Source organism: Adelges cooleyi, unplaced genomic scaffold (genome assembly GCF_023614345.1).
Source record: "Adelges cooleyi isolate 19-005CV unplaced genomic scaffold, UGA_ACOO_1.1 ACOO_flye_CR_arks_rails_tigmint_CR_PRNA_574, whole genome shotgun sequence".
NCBI classification, from domain to species: domain Eukaryota; kingdom Metazoa; phylum Arthropoda; class Insecta; order Hemiptera; family Adelgidae; genus Adelges; species Adelges cooleyi.
In genome coordinates, this window is record NW_026096268.1 from 3732868 (window position 1) to 3749857 (window position 16990).

Here is a 16990-nt window from a genome sequence, read left to right on the forward strand (position 1 = left end):
GTTTAATAATATATAATAGTAATAGTATATAAAGTTGTACATAGTAATGTATATAGTAATTATAGTATATAATATTATAGTGTAAGCGTTTTTACTATGTAATCATTTAAAATAACATGTATCTAGTATATTTATGTCACTATAAGCAATACATGTTACTGTGTATTATTAAAAATACACAATTGAATACGTCGAATAATTTATAACCATTTCCATAGACACAGTAAACACCTCACTGTAAAACTAATACTTTTGTGTTTTGCATAAAATTAGTTATTTAGAATTTATTTCGATAGTCTTTCAAAATGATTGTTTTGTAAGTTTTAAATTAATGATTTTGCTTAGTCATAATCAGTTTTTTTTTAAGTTAATTTGCTTAACTTTGTGCACTACCATGTAATATCATATAGAGTATACTAAATTGTATTAACCGATAGACTCTAAAAAAGCAGTGAAGAGGTGTCCAACCAATAGGTAGTAGTAGTAGTAGAGTAACATCGATTGTTTGGACAACCACTATCGATAGTTTTTTGGACCTGAGTCTCTTTGCCGGCATCGCATCCCATCACATGGTCAGTACTCGTTCCGTCGCTTTTATACTCAGTCGTTCGATTATCCGTCCTTTAATTTATTCTACATTTTCGTTCGTATAACAACCTCGCAGGAATATCCTATACTAACAAGGTAAGATTTAGTGATAATAAAAACTGCTCAAATAATATGTATATTACACTCACCGGAGTTAAAGGATTCCTTGAACAGATTAATCGATGCAAAATAAAGTATTTAAAAAAATATTCACATTCAACAAAATTAACTATTTACGCGTATAAATATAAATCATATTTTATATCAATAGTCCTTATTTTATTTTATCGTGAAATTTAAGACTAGAATTTAGGAATTGTATTTTTTTTTATACATCTTATAATAATAATTTTATAATAATTTTTAATAATTATATAAGTTATATTTTCGAATATTTTTTTAGACATATCTTATTAGAAAATAAAAATAACTATACTATTTTCATGTTGAAATATTTAATCAACAGTCGCCAGTTAACGTAAAAAAAAAAAAAAATACCACATATACAATACAATCCTGTATATTTCTGTGGCTTGGAGCGAGAAGGGCCAATGTCAATTTTGTACATAAATGAGTTAGTCCGCTAATTGCAAAAATTGAATCATTCTTTAAATACTGTGAAAAAATCACACTCTGAGGCCAAAAAATGAATTACTCATGAAGAGTTTGATAAAAAAATTAACATAGTGCCTAATTGAAAATAAAAACTTCAAAGCTCATTTTCCGAAAGTTGCAAAAAGTGGCATTGGCCCTTCATGCTCCAAGCCACAGATTTATAGGCAGAAAAATACTTTTTCAAACTATTATAAAATATTGTTGAAGTACTAAGAACTACTACAAGTATTTCGATGTTTACTTAAATATTATGTTTTCTATATTTGAACAATAATCAAACATTTTTTTTGTTTTTGAAAATTGTATCTTAAATTAGAATATTACGTGATTCAAAAACATTAAAAAAATATTAATAAACTTTTAAAACACATTGATGTTTTTTCGCTGTATAGCATTTTACTATCTAAAAAAAAAACTATATTTTCAAAATTGAGTAAAATAGTTGTTAAAAAATTTGTTAGCGGTAAAAGCGGCAAAAGTAATTATATTTCATTATAACAACATAACTTTAAATGTAATTAAATAAATAAATAAAATAATAAATTACTATAATATAATTATAAAAATTATGGTAGTGTGTAATTTTATACTTAATTAAATTATAATTTCAAAAAAACTGCATGCAAAAATACATTATTAGCTTTGAGTTGAAGCTAAAGAAATTTTAAAAAAAGAACATTAAGTGAAAGATATATTGTGCAGTGTACGGTTAACGCTAAGAATTCGTTAGAGATTGAAACCCCGCTTTTTTTTTATAATGCAGCAAGTACTAGGGCCAAAAGTGGTAGAAAAAAAATGACAAAAATGCGTGCAGTGTATGGTTGTGTGGTTTTAAATAAGATAAATAATTAGTATTCCAGTTATAGTTAGTGTACTATATTATTAGCTCATGCTATTCTAGGTTCTGACGTATAAATATATTATAAACGACAGACCGTTACAGAAAATGACAAAACATTTTGGATAGTTGCCGAAAAATCTGAAGTTTAATTTGTATCTCCAAACACGTTGTTGGACAAGTATAGTTGCTTACTTTAGCTAAGGCGTGGGTCTGTGGTTTTGATATCTTGTAATTTTCGTAGATATTCCTAGTATATATAATACGAAACCGAATTGTCCGTATTTGAAGTTTTAACGATTATTACCGTGTTTAAACCGAATTTCCATATAGTCCACATTATTAACTAACGCAGTCGGCACAGAAGAACATTAGAATAATAATTGTTATTTTTTGTCAGCTTTCTATAGACGAGATCGTTTTTTATATGCTTATTTAAAAAAAAATAAAAATAAAATGAAATTCCTACGTGAATGTCAAACCGTTAAACAGGGTATTTAGATTCGAATCCCGGTTTTTTTTTTACATGCATTTTTATCCTTATAGTCCTGAAGATAAACCCTCTTAATGTGTCTGTCGTAGTAGTAAAGATAAAACGTGTTTTTTTATTTTAATCGTCCGTGTCGGTACCACTCGGTGGCTCGTGCTGCCATTTCAAATAAATAAAAAATAAACCATCGCTCTAAAGTTAAAATCGCTCTTTTCTTCCACTCGATTAAGTATTGTTTATTTGTTAATAGTTTGTCGGGTTGACGTCTTGCACACACACACATAACAGTATCGAATATTACAATAATGACCGTATATCAATGCGTTTTGAGTGCCCTGTAAATAGTTTTGGAACGGGTGAATTTGTTTTATATCAATATGCAACCTATTACTATCAAAAACCGTTTGGCGGGACATTCGATTCTGTTGGTCTGAGGACTGGCAATACAAAACGATCTCGGTTTTCGGAATCTGCTGCATTACGCAACTATAGTGTCATTTGATGTCTCCTGCTTATGCTTTGTAGACCCGTCTCTTGTTTCTGATCCAAATCAAATATTAGGTTTCTTCGATAAGTCTGAAATCCGTGAATTGAAATTAATTATTTCGGGAAATTCGAAAGGTCAACCACCCTCCAATCATACGCTCCGATTACAACAGAAGTGTATTACACTGGTTGTGAGTGATTGAGTGACTTTATACAGTTACAGCTTTTTCGACTTCTGAGAATATTTTCTGCAGTTAAACATAATTTATCTATATCGTTTACCGCGAAACAAAGAGTAATGGCAAACATTTGTTTTTACTCCAAACCGAGTTTAGGTTGCAGTTATTAGTTTGGACAAATATAATATACCAGTCGATATCCAGTTTTGATATATAGTGCTCGAGTTAGGCAACCACAAAAAAAAAGCACTCGGCGGCATAATTATTCAGTCTTAAGAATCAAATAAATAAAAAAAAAAATGGTTACAGATGTTTTTGTGTTTGTACTCGATTTAGGAATTATGAAAATTCAAAGGAAATCAAGTTAATTTTAACGCACGAGGGAATGTGTGTTGTGAACTTGTAGTGAAATATATTAAAATTAGCATCGAAAAAATAAAGTTATAAAAAGCCACCAGAGACAATATGTGCAGCCCGCATAGTTGACCGATCACCTTTTATAACATATTTCACGTTCGTGTACGTTTTCGACGTTTTTTTTTTTTTGACGTTTTAAATACATGAAATATTACCATAGAAAATGCACAATGCACATTTCGTGTTAACTGTGTGAAGTTTCCCATATGACAAGCACACCGCCGTAGGATACTTATTAGTTATTCTTGCACGACAATACTATACCTAATGTACATAATAATTTGTATTACAACAATTGATTAGGTGTATATTTTGTATATTACACAACTGTAGTGTCAGCCATTTAATACAATACAGTGAAGGACTTTGTTAATCTTTATCTGAATTGCATATTAAAAAAACAATATATTTATATATATATATATATTGTTTTTTTATAAGTACCAAAAAACAAAGTATGTCAATTTTATGTAGAAGCATAACGCTATCGGGACGAAAGACGTGTGTGTGTGTTAATCAAAACAATGCACACAAAATAAAAGTCGATAAGCGTTAACGTATTAAACGCCAAACGAGTGCACCTCAGTTAAAAAATGTATTGTTAATTGCAGACATTTTGTAGATAATTTTTAAGCGTATTTTATAGTTTCTAACATGAGGGGCAATAAGCATGTGTAAGTTTTGGCAATATCGCAATAAATTAGCGATGCGGATACAGATGCGACGGGGCAAGACGTGGGATGTATAAAGTCAAGAAAAAAAACCTTTAATATAGCGTTCAGCGTATTTAATCAATTGCAATAATATATTGTACACCGGAAGAAAAATTAAATTCTATATACAAAAAATACCAACTAGTCGAAGAGGGCAATGTACGGTATAGATTCGTCTTGACTATCTCGATTCGGCGTTGATGTAAAAATTCAGTTTCTTCATTTGCTAGTCGAATCCGGAGTGCCGTGCCCGCGGGTGGCGCATTTAAAATAATACAAGACTACCAAAGGTTCGCTGAAGTCGTTTTAGGAAATTCAGCGAACAACAGGTGTAACCGCACTGCCCGTATGTCGTTATTGTCCCGGGGGTCGTGCACCCCTCGGGTTTGGGTCAATCGTAACACGGTGTGTGTGTATGTTTAAGTGTATTAAAACAACATGATGGTCGATTGTGTTTGGTACACTTTGAAGTTTTGGTGTCCTGCGACTCCCCACGAGGGCATAGAAAAAACTGTGCATCTTGTACGTGGGCGCATCGTGAAATAACCTACTAAGATACCTCTATGTGTGTATCAACACTTTTATTTCGCGGTAAATTTAATTAATTATACCCGGCGTAAAGGCTTTCAATGGTACACAACGTGTTGTATATATATATATGTCTAGCCTATTATGTGAACTCGATGAGATTTTGGACACGCGAGATACTGTTTCATGTCGAAATCCCATTGGAAAACCGACCGGACCCGAAATTTTGATTTGGAAATAATGCCCACACGGCATATAAATCAACTACCGATTCCGCGCTTTGTGCAGTCTGGACGTGATTAACCGTATTATACGAGTCGCCGGTTCTCTAATCAAATGCATTAATCGCCAGACCCCCCCTTGTTGGAAACTAATACTACTATGTATTATGCTCGTATATGCAATGATGGTCGAAGTGGAAAACAAAGTTACAGTATTGACGTGTGAGCGGAAAACCAAACGCCAAGCAAAATGTACACAAATATAGTTGACTACAATACAGATGAATGACAAAATGCACACAACAATAGTAATATGATTAAAAAATTATTATGCTCATTGGCTGCAGTTAGTTCTCGTCCAACGCAATAATAATTTTTATCTATTGTATTGTAAAAAAATAATAATTATCGTATAGAACTCATTACAAAAAAAAAAAAACAAATATATAAATTATTGTTATGCGGCATTAACGATAAGGCCTTTTCGATGATTAATCTACGCCCGCTGTTCGGTGCACAGTGGAAATGTAGAAATCAATTATTATCACACACCGTCTGTTTACTGCTTGCTCTGATGTTTTGCATAATATAACCGAACCGTACTCGATAAACAGCTATACTTGTGTACGTTCTAAGAAATCCGCTTGTGTGCTACTCTCAGCTGGTAATATCATTACCATCAAGGCAATCCATATGACATACGGCGGCGGAATGCAACACTTGATCACCGTAGCGATTATCATTCCAGACGAAACGAAAAAACTGGTATATGATCAAAGAACCGCTTATTCATTAATCCGCCATAGGTGTCTGCATGGTGTGGGCACCCATCATCTGGTTACATCATATTATTGGAGGTTGGATAATGCAAACCGAGGCATTTAATAGCAAGACTTTTCTGTGCTCTGGTTTAGTTGGAGTTAGTAAAAAAAAAAATTAGCGAAGCCAAAATATATTTGGTCTGGGTTGCTGTCAACAACAAGTGCTACGAAAAATTGATCATCTTCCTGGAAACATAAATAAATTTTAAAAAAAAGGTCTCTGAAGACAAATTAGTTTATTTAAATATGGCAAAAATGTCAAATGCTTTTCAAAGCTTAAAAAATCGATTTTTTTGATTTAATACCGTTTAATGTACGTTGGCAGACTAGTAGTGTGTACGTGTAGGTTGATTTTAATAATATTCAAGTTTTTACTTTTGTTGACCATCAAACGGGCCCGGTGGCGTGTAATAATTATTGTTTGTTTGTGTTCATACCTATCACGGCTAAGTGAAAGACACAAGGTGATCTTTATGTCGCCCACGGCGCTTCAATAAGTTGTGTTCGCCTTGAAAATGTAAACCCGTTGTTTTAGTTCCATATTATACGAGTCGTGATCTAGAATTCGTCATCCCTGGTAGAATGTTATTCTGAGGACAAATCGTCCATCATAATATTGTAATAATTATAACTCAAAATACATTCCTAACATAATTAATGGTATATGGTTCGTATCGATCGTTTTCCAATTACATTTAATCCATAATCCATTCCGTTAGCTGTTTAAGTTAAACAACAACTCTATATTGTGTTCATTTTTGTAAAATAAATTAACTCATCAGCTCGCAGGTGATTGGCCTAAATTTACTATAATTATTGATTTATGATATTTAAAAGCGAATAAATAATATGAATTACGCAGCTTTAACCTTAACATTCGAACCGACATGTATTTTTTTTTTGGAAGCGTTCACTATAAGGCTCCGAATGATTTCTCGGGGTTCATTACTCATTACGATTTCAAACGCTTTCTTATAATTGTTAATTTTTTTTTTTACAATTATTGCATAATATTATTAATGCGTATGAACGCATTCCTACATGGATTTAACTTCCGAACCGAGTAAATCTTTGATCCTTTACCGTCATCGCATAACGCTGGAAAATGGAAAGCGTTAGCAGCCTTCCTCCCCCCCCCATTTCCTGTTGGACGAGTACGCGAAAATTGTAAACGAATGTCGGTGTTTATACTTATTTTTGATTTTTTTCCCCCTTACTAATGAGCGCAGAAACCCTCGCTGGCAGCGATGCTAGTTCAACGGTTGTGCGTGCCAGGATAATTCCATATGAGAGTTGTTGTATAGCACAAGCATCTGCCGACCTGGAAGAAAAGGGACACTAAAAGTACAAAATCGAGTGTAAGCACCGCAGGCAGCCCGGTTGTATTAAATATCTGTACTCACACACTCGGATTTACTCTTTCTCACTTCGTTTGGCCGATGCCGTTTCCGTGGGGATTACACTCTACGTGCTCCGGAATCGTTTATAGGACTTTCATTATCAGCATTGGAAGAGAAGATGGCAAGCCGTTTAATTGGAGTTTAATCGCAGCACAAGTGGTAAAAGAGGCTGTGTACGGGTGTGGGGTAAGCGTGGACTGCAGCAGGGGTGGCTTCGTGCATATCAACGCCACCGGTGTATGATCGTGCCTTTTTGGACGATTAAAAAATAATGCATATACATTTTGCCATGTAAGTTGTCTGAAAACGACGTAGCACGTCAACTCGGGGACTCGCATAAAATAATTACACCGAGTGAAGTGAAGTCTTAGTGTGTCACTCACAAAGCATGTACCTAAACGTCTTCAGAATATTATATTAGACAATACATTAGTATACATTAACGGTTATTAAGGTATAATACAGAAGTTAACGGGTTGAAATAGTTGAAAATAATTTTTAGAGATACATTCTTATAAGACTGCCAACTTTTGAAACACTAAATTTGGAAATTTTGTCAGAGTCGAAGTAAATGTATATAGTAAAATTTAAAACCTGATTTGTCATAAGTCTAAATCTCTCTTTATACTAAATTGTGTTCTATAATATTACATTGTAATTATTTAAGAAAATTGTAATAAATTATTCATTCCCAATTTACTTTGCTGTTCGAGGGCTTATACTAATAAATAATAATTTAAAAAAAAACACTAAATTATTAATCTGTATAATTAATAATACGTGATAATGTGTCTTTGATCTATTGGTATGTAATGTGTGGGAGAATAATTGTGTAATTCCTAAACCGAAGTTTTCAAAAGAACGTGTTTCCATTTTGAATTATGGTTGTTTACAGTGAAAGCACTGATGCGTATGGCAAAACACCTAATAATATGTCATACACAACTGTTGCGAAAAATGGTTAAGCTCTCAAAATCACTGGCCTCTCTCTATAATTAAATTTTGTTTAATCCTACACAAAACCGTTAAATTACTACATGATCATCTATAGGAATTCACATGTGTTTAGGCAAAACTCAGTGTCTAAGTATGCGTTTTGCATGCAATCAAGAACATCACTACAATGTTATGATTGCAAATTATGCGGTTAAAATGTCATTGCAAGAAATCCATTACGGAAAGTATATTTTTAAGTATAGTTATTGTAACAATAATTGTAAAGCCCATCATTGTATTCATTGGACTTTTTTTGGTTGGTTCGAACCCTACTCTGTATATTATTCCTGAATGGATGCCCTCGTCAACAATCGAACGCCACTCAATTGTTTAATGCATTTTTCTTGTTTATCTCGGCATAGAGTGAACTCTCGTTATATGTATTGTATTTTTGTATCGACAAAGCTACGCTAGAACCCGGGACGTGATCTAATTATTACTTTAGCGGTGCGGTTAAGTGTTGGCCAGAGACCTTACCTTCCTATACTGCCATTACGATGTGTGGTTTGCCCTTATGAACATACCCTAAGGAGTTGAGTGGATGCTTGCCTACGACATGAAAATACGCAATTGGATTTCGTATGGTTGTCTTAAACGGTTTCGGGTCAATGTGGGTTTTGTTGATAACCATGTTATTATTATTGTGTACCGTGGGGTCCGCCTTTATGGCCGAAGTGGAAAATATACACGGCATGGCGCGAGTTAGCCTCGGTGTGTGACGTTGAAGGCCGTGGCTGTACTTCCAATGATAAAACGACCGTATAGTTTTAATTAACGTTTAGTACTCCTCGTAGTTTCCTTAAATTGAATCTCCTACTTAGGTATTTGTTCGGTCACTGACAAGGTAATGATAGAGATGAAAGATTCGCACGAAACAAAAATTGATTAATAGCCCGGAGTCATTCAGAGCGTTTGGAATTTTGATCAATTCTCGAATATACCTATATATTCTAATATATCTATTAGGTTTTTAACACTAGAATATTGCTGGTGTTCATTTTAAATTGGAACGAGCGTTTATGTTAATATGCACTGAGAGCAATATAAGCAATTCTCACGTTTTAAGTATTGACAGACTTTTTTTCCATATTAAGAAATCGTATTAAGCTATTTTTGTCAAAAATATATTTTATCGGCTTTTTCGAATCCGTTCAAGTACGAATGAGAGTTTTTATCATCAAAATGATTAGTTTTTTCCCCAGGGCTATCCATCACTAGTCAAGTCCAAAAGTCTTCCATGTCGTTCATCGTCTGTTTTACTTGACAGACGCTATTTCCTTTCGGTTTCAACCTCCTCCTAGTATTTTCACACCATTTTTAATTTATAAAGTGATGAAAAAGATTGTTACGCTGTTCAATGTGGTATTTTTGGACGAAAACTAATTACAGAAGATCAGGGTCGAACACACTTTTATAATAAAGACTCCATGTGATCTATGGTTTTTCCCTTAAATATTTGATCTACATTTTGTGATCAAGCTCTGTGTACGAATTTTGAGTAGGTAATGGGGGGATCGAGTCTAACAATTACGATGGCGGCGCCGCTGCCCGTTTATACGACTCCCTCGACGCTTGTGAACCGCCACTGCCGCCGTTGTCAGATTTTTATGACTTATGACCCGTTTTTAAGTATAGAAGACGGTTAAGTCGCATTGGCCACGAACTTCATATTTAAATCGTCGCGTCGTGTCTATTTTTACAATATTATTCATCCCCTCGAAAGTATGAATGCAATTGCCTTTCTTTGGTATACATTTATTTGTGGTCTGCTATTTACTATTGCCATACCACCCTTTGGTAACGACAAAAATGTGACAGAGGTCTTGTTTTAAAAATACTTTTGGGATCAGTATAACAATAATGTTGTTTCGGTGTTTGGTAACGGCGCGGCGGTTTAATTCCTCTATATAAGACAGTAGGCCTGAGCTTACCCAGTCCGTCCTTGGTTTGAAATGTTTAGCCCATCGCGCGTGGCCCACTATAACTGACACAAAATGTAATTTAAGAAAAAAACCAAAATTGTACTCCACGACTGTAACAGTGACTTCTTATTGCCTGGACGGTCGGTTAAACGGTTGTTTGGAAAACCTAAAATGGCGGAAGTAAAATGTAAACATGTATTTTTTGAACCGAAAACGACAAATGCAATTTCTCTCCGACTGCGCCTTCAGATAGTGGGAAAAAAATATACATACACCCATTTACAGTGACGATACCATTTTGTTTTTATGCGCTACGAAATACGTCCACAAGAGAATAGCCGTTTTGTTTTGTTTGTATAATATACTTGTACAAGCCTCACTGTAGGACTGATTACTCGATTCAATTCAAATTCATACCCGGAGGATAATTTATCAAATTTATCTACCACACTTACGATTAGGTCTACCATTGTTTTTTGACAGATTTTTTTTTAATACAATGTATTTCCCAAACGGTACTGTATTTCATCACCATACAAATTGCGGACTTGGCGTGTACGATGATGTCCGTCCGACAGTTTCATTTGCTGTTCGGCATCGGTTGTATTCAAAACGCGACCGTGATTTATTGACTTGGCGGCAATAGAAATAGTGAGGGAAAAAAAATTTAATGTGTCTCCTTTTCTTACCAATCCTTTCCGCGCCAAGATTTATCGTCCCGCGTTAAATACTGTCCACGTCCGACGTCGCACGTTTTTCTTCCTTTACATTTTTTTTTCCTGTAATGAAAAACATATGTTTCACATTATACCGGTGTGTGGTGCACAGCTTATACCGGTGTACGATTTATGGAGGTTTCAAAACGGTGATTTGATTAGTATAAATAAATATTTTAGTTTTAAAACTTTTTTTTTTCGGTAAATACCATAATATTATATTTGCCGCGGTTTGGTTTGGAAGAAGAAACGGAATGTGGCTAAATTTTCTATACAGCCAGTGTACAAGAAAAACGGAAATCATATTACAGTTGTTTGAATAGGTCGTCGGCGAAATGTGTAGACACTACAAATACAATAGTTAATAGTTAGTAGTTACAAGCAAAATATCTACATTTTTTTTTATTTGCGACCCTCAAAAATATCTGATTATAAATATCTAATTGCAATCAATGGGTCAAAAATAAAATACAGAATATGTGAATGTATACCATATAGTTTCTTTGTGTATTTTTTTTACTTCTCCACTAGGCAGGTGATCTAGATCGAGCTGGATCCAAATTTTTTAAACGTATTTTTCTTTTATAAATACCAGAATGTACTAACTAACTATTAGTCATAGTTATATATAGTTTCTCATGCACTTCACCTAGATAGTTCTTAGTCCGTCTTTTACATTTATTATAACTAACTCGTTCTAGTATTATTTACTTATTTTTTTTGATGGTTAAATTAAATAATAAACGGAACAAATGGTTACCGCAAGAACTACATTTAAAGTAAAACTAGATTTTAATTTAAAAATGATTAATCATACTGTATTATACGATTATTTTTGAACTGGAGTTCAACTATTTATTTATAATGCCGTTTTCGAGTTGGTAGAACAAATATGTGTTTTATTTTATATTTGGTATTTTAATTATTATTTGCGAGCCGTAGTTGTGGTAAATATAGATGATATTATGCCGTTGACCCGAACAAACATTTGATTTATCTTAATCTACTAAAATTATAGTTATTATAGGAGCACAATAAATGTATAGCTGGAATAACTAAATAAATAGTTAGTACTACATTAAGCATAATTAAATCGTATTTTTATTTCTGTGCGCATTAGCTGTTTGAAGATTACAGTGAATTATTCTAGTATGCTCTATTGGAAATCTAACATGCAGGCTTGTAGTGTCCCATTAAGTAGTAATTAACTTAACGCTCCGGCGTTGATCGTATCGCATTAAATTAAACGACATTAACAATAAGTTTAGTGACCGGTGTTAGGCCTAGAGCGGCCTTAGGCGCCTTGTTCTTAGCGGATTTCTCGAGTTGAACGTACTCGAGTTACGACTGTTGTGCGGTATCGACTATTAATTTTGAATACTTGTGTCTACGGTCATAATATTGTAGGACTTAGCGAGAGACAAGATTTTCAAATGCTCTTAAACGGAAAGCGCGGTGCAGAATATTAAACGGCCTCGAGACAGGGTAATTTGAGTGAATTTCTCGACATAAAAAGTGCATCGTTACAGGGTGTACAAGTTTATGCCAGAAGAATGCCCAATCAATGTCCGAGTCATTTGTAGAAAGCGTTTAAAACGATTTAATCGTGTTGTCAATATTGCAATTAAGTGTAATGTCTAATTATTGTAATGGGTTTTAACGATTTTCAAAATCATTAAGTACGTGTCTAGAGTGTGAGGTTCTGTTAAAATGATTGCTTCCGAGTGGTTGAAACGATAAAGGATCCGCCGGCGGTATTCTAGCGGTATCGGTGTGGTTGTTATGCGGATTTTCCTCAAGTCGGGTAAGAGGAGCCGTTGTGGTAACGTCTTGCCCGCACTTAACTGGGAAAGCTCGTGCCGTCTTCGGGGATGACGTGGTTGTCGAACGATATTGTATTATTATAATGTAAAGCGACGTATCAATCACGTGGGAACGACAACAAGCAAAATGTTTGGATTCGGGTTTTCCCCTATTTTTTCTTCTTCTTGGTTTTGTCCCTCGTTATTCAGATTGTGCTTTCGATCCCTTAGCCAGTCGCCATTGATATTTTTTTTTCAATTCAATCGCTATGCATATTATATACGATTTCATTAATTATAAATGTAAATTGTATTGTACATAATTATTTATCGTATCGTTCGAGCTTCGCAGGTTAATTTTGTATGGTTCCGATGGAACGGGCCGAGATAGTATTTTAATTAAACCCCATTCAACGTATTTTATTATAAATAGTATAATATATCATAATAATTTGCTCATGAACTTTGTCGACAATATCATAATCAAATATTCATTAGCCTTTTCCTGACGACTGCTCGCAAGTATTAACAATCATTGATAATTAATTAAACCGACGGTCGTCGTACAAACTAATTAATCCCCGTAGTAGTAATTTAGCGTTTTAGGCGGTATTTTTGTCGATGGCCAAACGCTGTGTTGTTACTCAAGAGAGGTAGTTAAAATATGCTGACTTGATGCAAAATCAATAAATAATAATACACAAGTCAATTACAACGACTTGCAAACGCCGTCAAAACAATACTACACAATCTGGTAATAATCGTCAGGGGCGAGCCTGTGCTCAACTGTAATAGTCCACCGACTGTTAAGATGATTTTTTTTTACCTCATTAAATAAAAAATCCGATTTGTGGAACACCTACAGAGCTGATCGTTTGTATTTTTATTATGTCAACCCAACCCAACTAAACAACACTAGGTTTGAATTAGTCTAGTATCGACTCAATGTCGGTTTAAGACAAGTCCAATATTGGCATAAATATTATACCAATAATCATTTTAGCGAGCTTTCCTTTAGTCGACCGCGTATGATATAAATTATAAAAAAAAAAAAGGCAATAATGTACGGGTTCTACTTAAAACCGTTTTTAAGTGTAGAAGTACTTTGTTTTTTCCGTTTTCCGTATACCGTTGGCAGAAGTTTTTCTTTCGTACTCGGAATTTGTTTGAAGTTTATACTTTCAGAATGACATTATGTTCTGTTAAAAATATAAATGACAATAATTTTCAAAAACTTTTCAAACGCTTCTCGCGACGAACAGCATAAAAATATTCGAAACCACTACTGTCGTTTAAACCACTAAGGCCGTTGTCGGATAAAAAATAGCTTACGGTCAATTTACCACTAGAGATTTTTGTTTAAAACTTCAAGTATTAGCACGAAATCTGTATTTTATCATTTTCTTTTCTCCGTTATTTATCTGGCTTTTTTTTTTGTATTTGATTGAGCATACTTAAAGATAGTCTATCTGTACGTACATATTCGATGAGTTTATTAAAACTTGCCGGTGTCCTTTATATTTATTTTTTAAATTTGCGTGCCCGGAATTCTCTTGACCAGTGACCATCGTATTCAAACCTTAATACGAGTCTTTGCTTTTTGATAAAAAAAATTGTTTTTAAAGAATTTGATGGTAAACAAAGAATCAATCAAATTCTGTGTTTTTTTTACCATTAAACCGCGTGATCCGATTAAAGGGTACACTATTATTAGTAATTGTACACTGTGTACATAGCATAAAGGTGTAGTAACATATTATGTATATGGTTGGTGTTTTTTTTGGCGTTCAAGTCCCATTGCGTTATATTAAATAGCGTGTTCAAAACGCATTTGTTTTGCCGGCATAACGGTTGTATACTATTTAGCATTAATATGATCAACGATTTTATTAATTATTAATTTTTTTTTTTCCGTTTTACGACCGGCAGTAATTTTTGTTCAAAGCGTGTTCCGTCGGGGTCGTCGCCATTGCAGTCAATATAATTTTTTTATTTTCACAAGATATGTATGAAGTATTTTACACAATCTCCTATTTTCCACATACGAAATTGGTGTCATCCGCCATTTTTGGTTGGGTAGGACGCTAAGGAGAGATAATGGTATCTGTAAACAAGTACTGATAGGTAAAATCAACGGTAGAAGACCTAGAGGCCGCCCCAGGCAAAGATGGACGGACACATTGAAAGCAGATCTGGTAAAGGTTGCACCAGGAACGGAGCTAGAAGAGAGTCCAAATAGGAAGAGGTGGCGGGAATTGGTAGAAGCAGCGAGAACCCTGATTGGGATGTAGAAGCTACAAAGGAAAAGAATTGTTTTTCGATTGCCTTCTACACATTGCTATGCTTTTGAATTTTTGCTTACAAAATAGTAATAATTTGCTCGGATCTAACATTGCTATAAAACAAAACCGTAGTCGCTGACCACTGAGAGTCTTGCACTACTGTAAACACAATAATATTTATAAATGAAATATTGTAAAAGAGATTTCAAACATCAAAAGATAAATAACTGAGTTAAAGACAGCGGAAAGCGTCTTTGGTTTCCCACGACTTTAATAAAATACGGTAATTTTTTATCTACCGATGAAATGTAATCCATACTAAATACATATATATATATATATATAATACTGGGAGCCAGTGACGCCAAAACAGTTTTAGTAGTTCGGTCACGCAATACTGATTAAATACTGATCTCGGACTACTTGCATGCATACATCCATACATACATGATACGACGTATATGTAAATTTAATTTGGAAGCACAACGTTTTCTGTTTCCTTTGGCGAACCTCAGTTTAACCTGTTGGACCACTTTGGTTATTTGTTCAGCTTGGTTAATGTTTATGCCAAAACCACAAAGACTGGGTGAAATCTTTTGTTTCAAGGTTTATGCTGGGTATAAAAATTAATATTCAATTGCTAAATCAGATAAAATCTAAAATAAAATAAAAATTCAAGAGCAAAGAAAAGTAAAACTTATTTTTTTATAACAAATAATTTCGACTCTATACGTTAAGTTAATTTCAGCTTTCAACTTATAAGCTTTATAGTTGTATAAATTATAAACACAATCAGCTTTACGCGTTTTGTACGTTAAAAGTTTGAAATGGTCATTTTTTCCCTCAATAGTTTACAATATTCATATTATACATAGGCTGACAAAAAAAAAATGGTAATACCTACTAGTTTTCAATTATTTATCCCACGACATGTCGATACAAAAAAATCCCTGTTCCCAAATATATGTAGTCTGTATGTGTACGTCGTCCTTCGGGAATATAAATATCAGCCGTGTCTCGAGAAACAAAAAGAATGAGGTTTTTCTTAACTTTTTGCCCCCCCCTCCCCCACAAATGTTATACCATGTCCTGTATAGAAAATTCCATTGTGCCAGCTCTTTTGTTTGAATGTGTTTATTCTAATTCGCCCCGTCGGTACTCTGCGAAATGCTTGTTTTGCCAACACACAATTTTGTGCATTAAATCTGAATACAAATGGTCGTTTTCGTAAAAGCTTGGCAATATGATATTCCATTAAAATTCTATCAACGCGCCGCGCGACTTTAAGGGATCTATAATGGCTTCGTAGTGCTTTTGTGCGCGACCTTTGTTCACGGGTAAAAATCTCAATCATAAAAACATAATATTTCCGTCAATTATGTACAAGGTGCGACGACTACAGCCTCCTAGTCGTGGTTGTCATTGTTATTATTATTCAAGGTGGCACGTTTACCCGGGAAAAACTGAAACGGTACCTATATAAATTATTATAATAGGATTGGTTGTAATTATTTCATAAAATCCGTCGTTGTTATTAGCAAGAAAATGAGGAGGTTATTGTATTGAAAAATAAAATATGCGCCGCTTTATTAACGACACGCGAAATGTCACAAACGTCAGACACTACTCTATTCTGTCCGTGCAGCAAACGGTGCCCTCGTTTGGATTTTTAAGGATATATTTTTTCTGTGTTCAGACCACGTGAGACGACACCCTTAACGTTGAAATTAATTCGTAATTCGGCACACAATCCGCATCGTTTCGTCGTGCATTCGGTGACGGATCTGCCAATTTGGCGTACTAGGTAACACAAAAACAAAAAAAAAAAACCTCCCTTGCTTTTCCCATCGAGAAATTCGACGACGAATATGGCGGAAAAAAAATATATAACAGAAAAAAACTTATTTCCGTTGGGAAATCAAAAGGTCGAAAAGTAATACGAGATCTTTTCCCAAACGGTTCGTTAAGTATGGTTT

General features: G+C 34.1%; 1 protein-coding gene across 1 annotated transcript in view; it reads left to right on the top strand.

Moving 5' to 3' along the window:
* The first annotated feature begins 626 nt into the window (after positions 1-626).
* Positions 627-16990, top strand: part of LOC126843805 (uncharacterized) — a 62902-nt gene continuing 46538 nt past the window's right edge. The window contains exon 1 of the mRNA XM_050581598.1: positions 627-684. The gene's annotated coding sequence lies outside the window, so the exon portion shown is untranslated. The remainder of the gene's footprint in view (positions 685-16990) is intronic.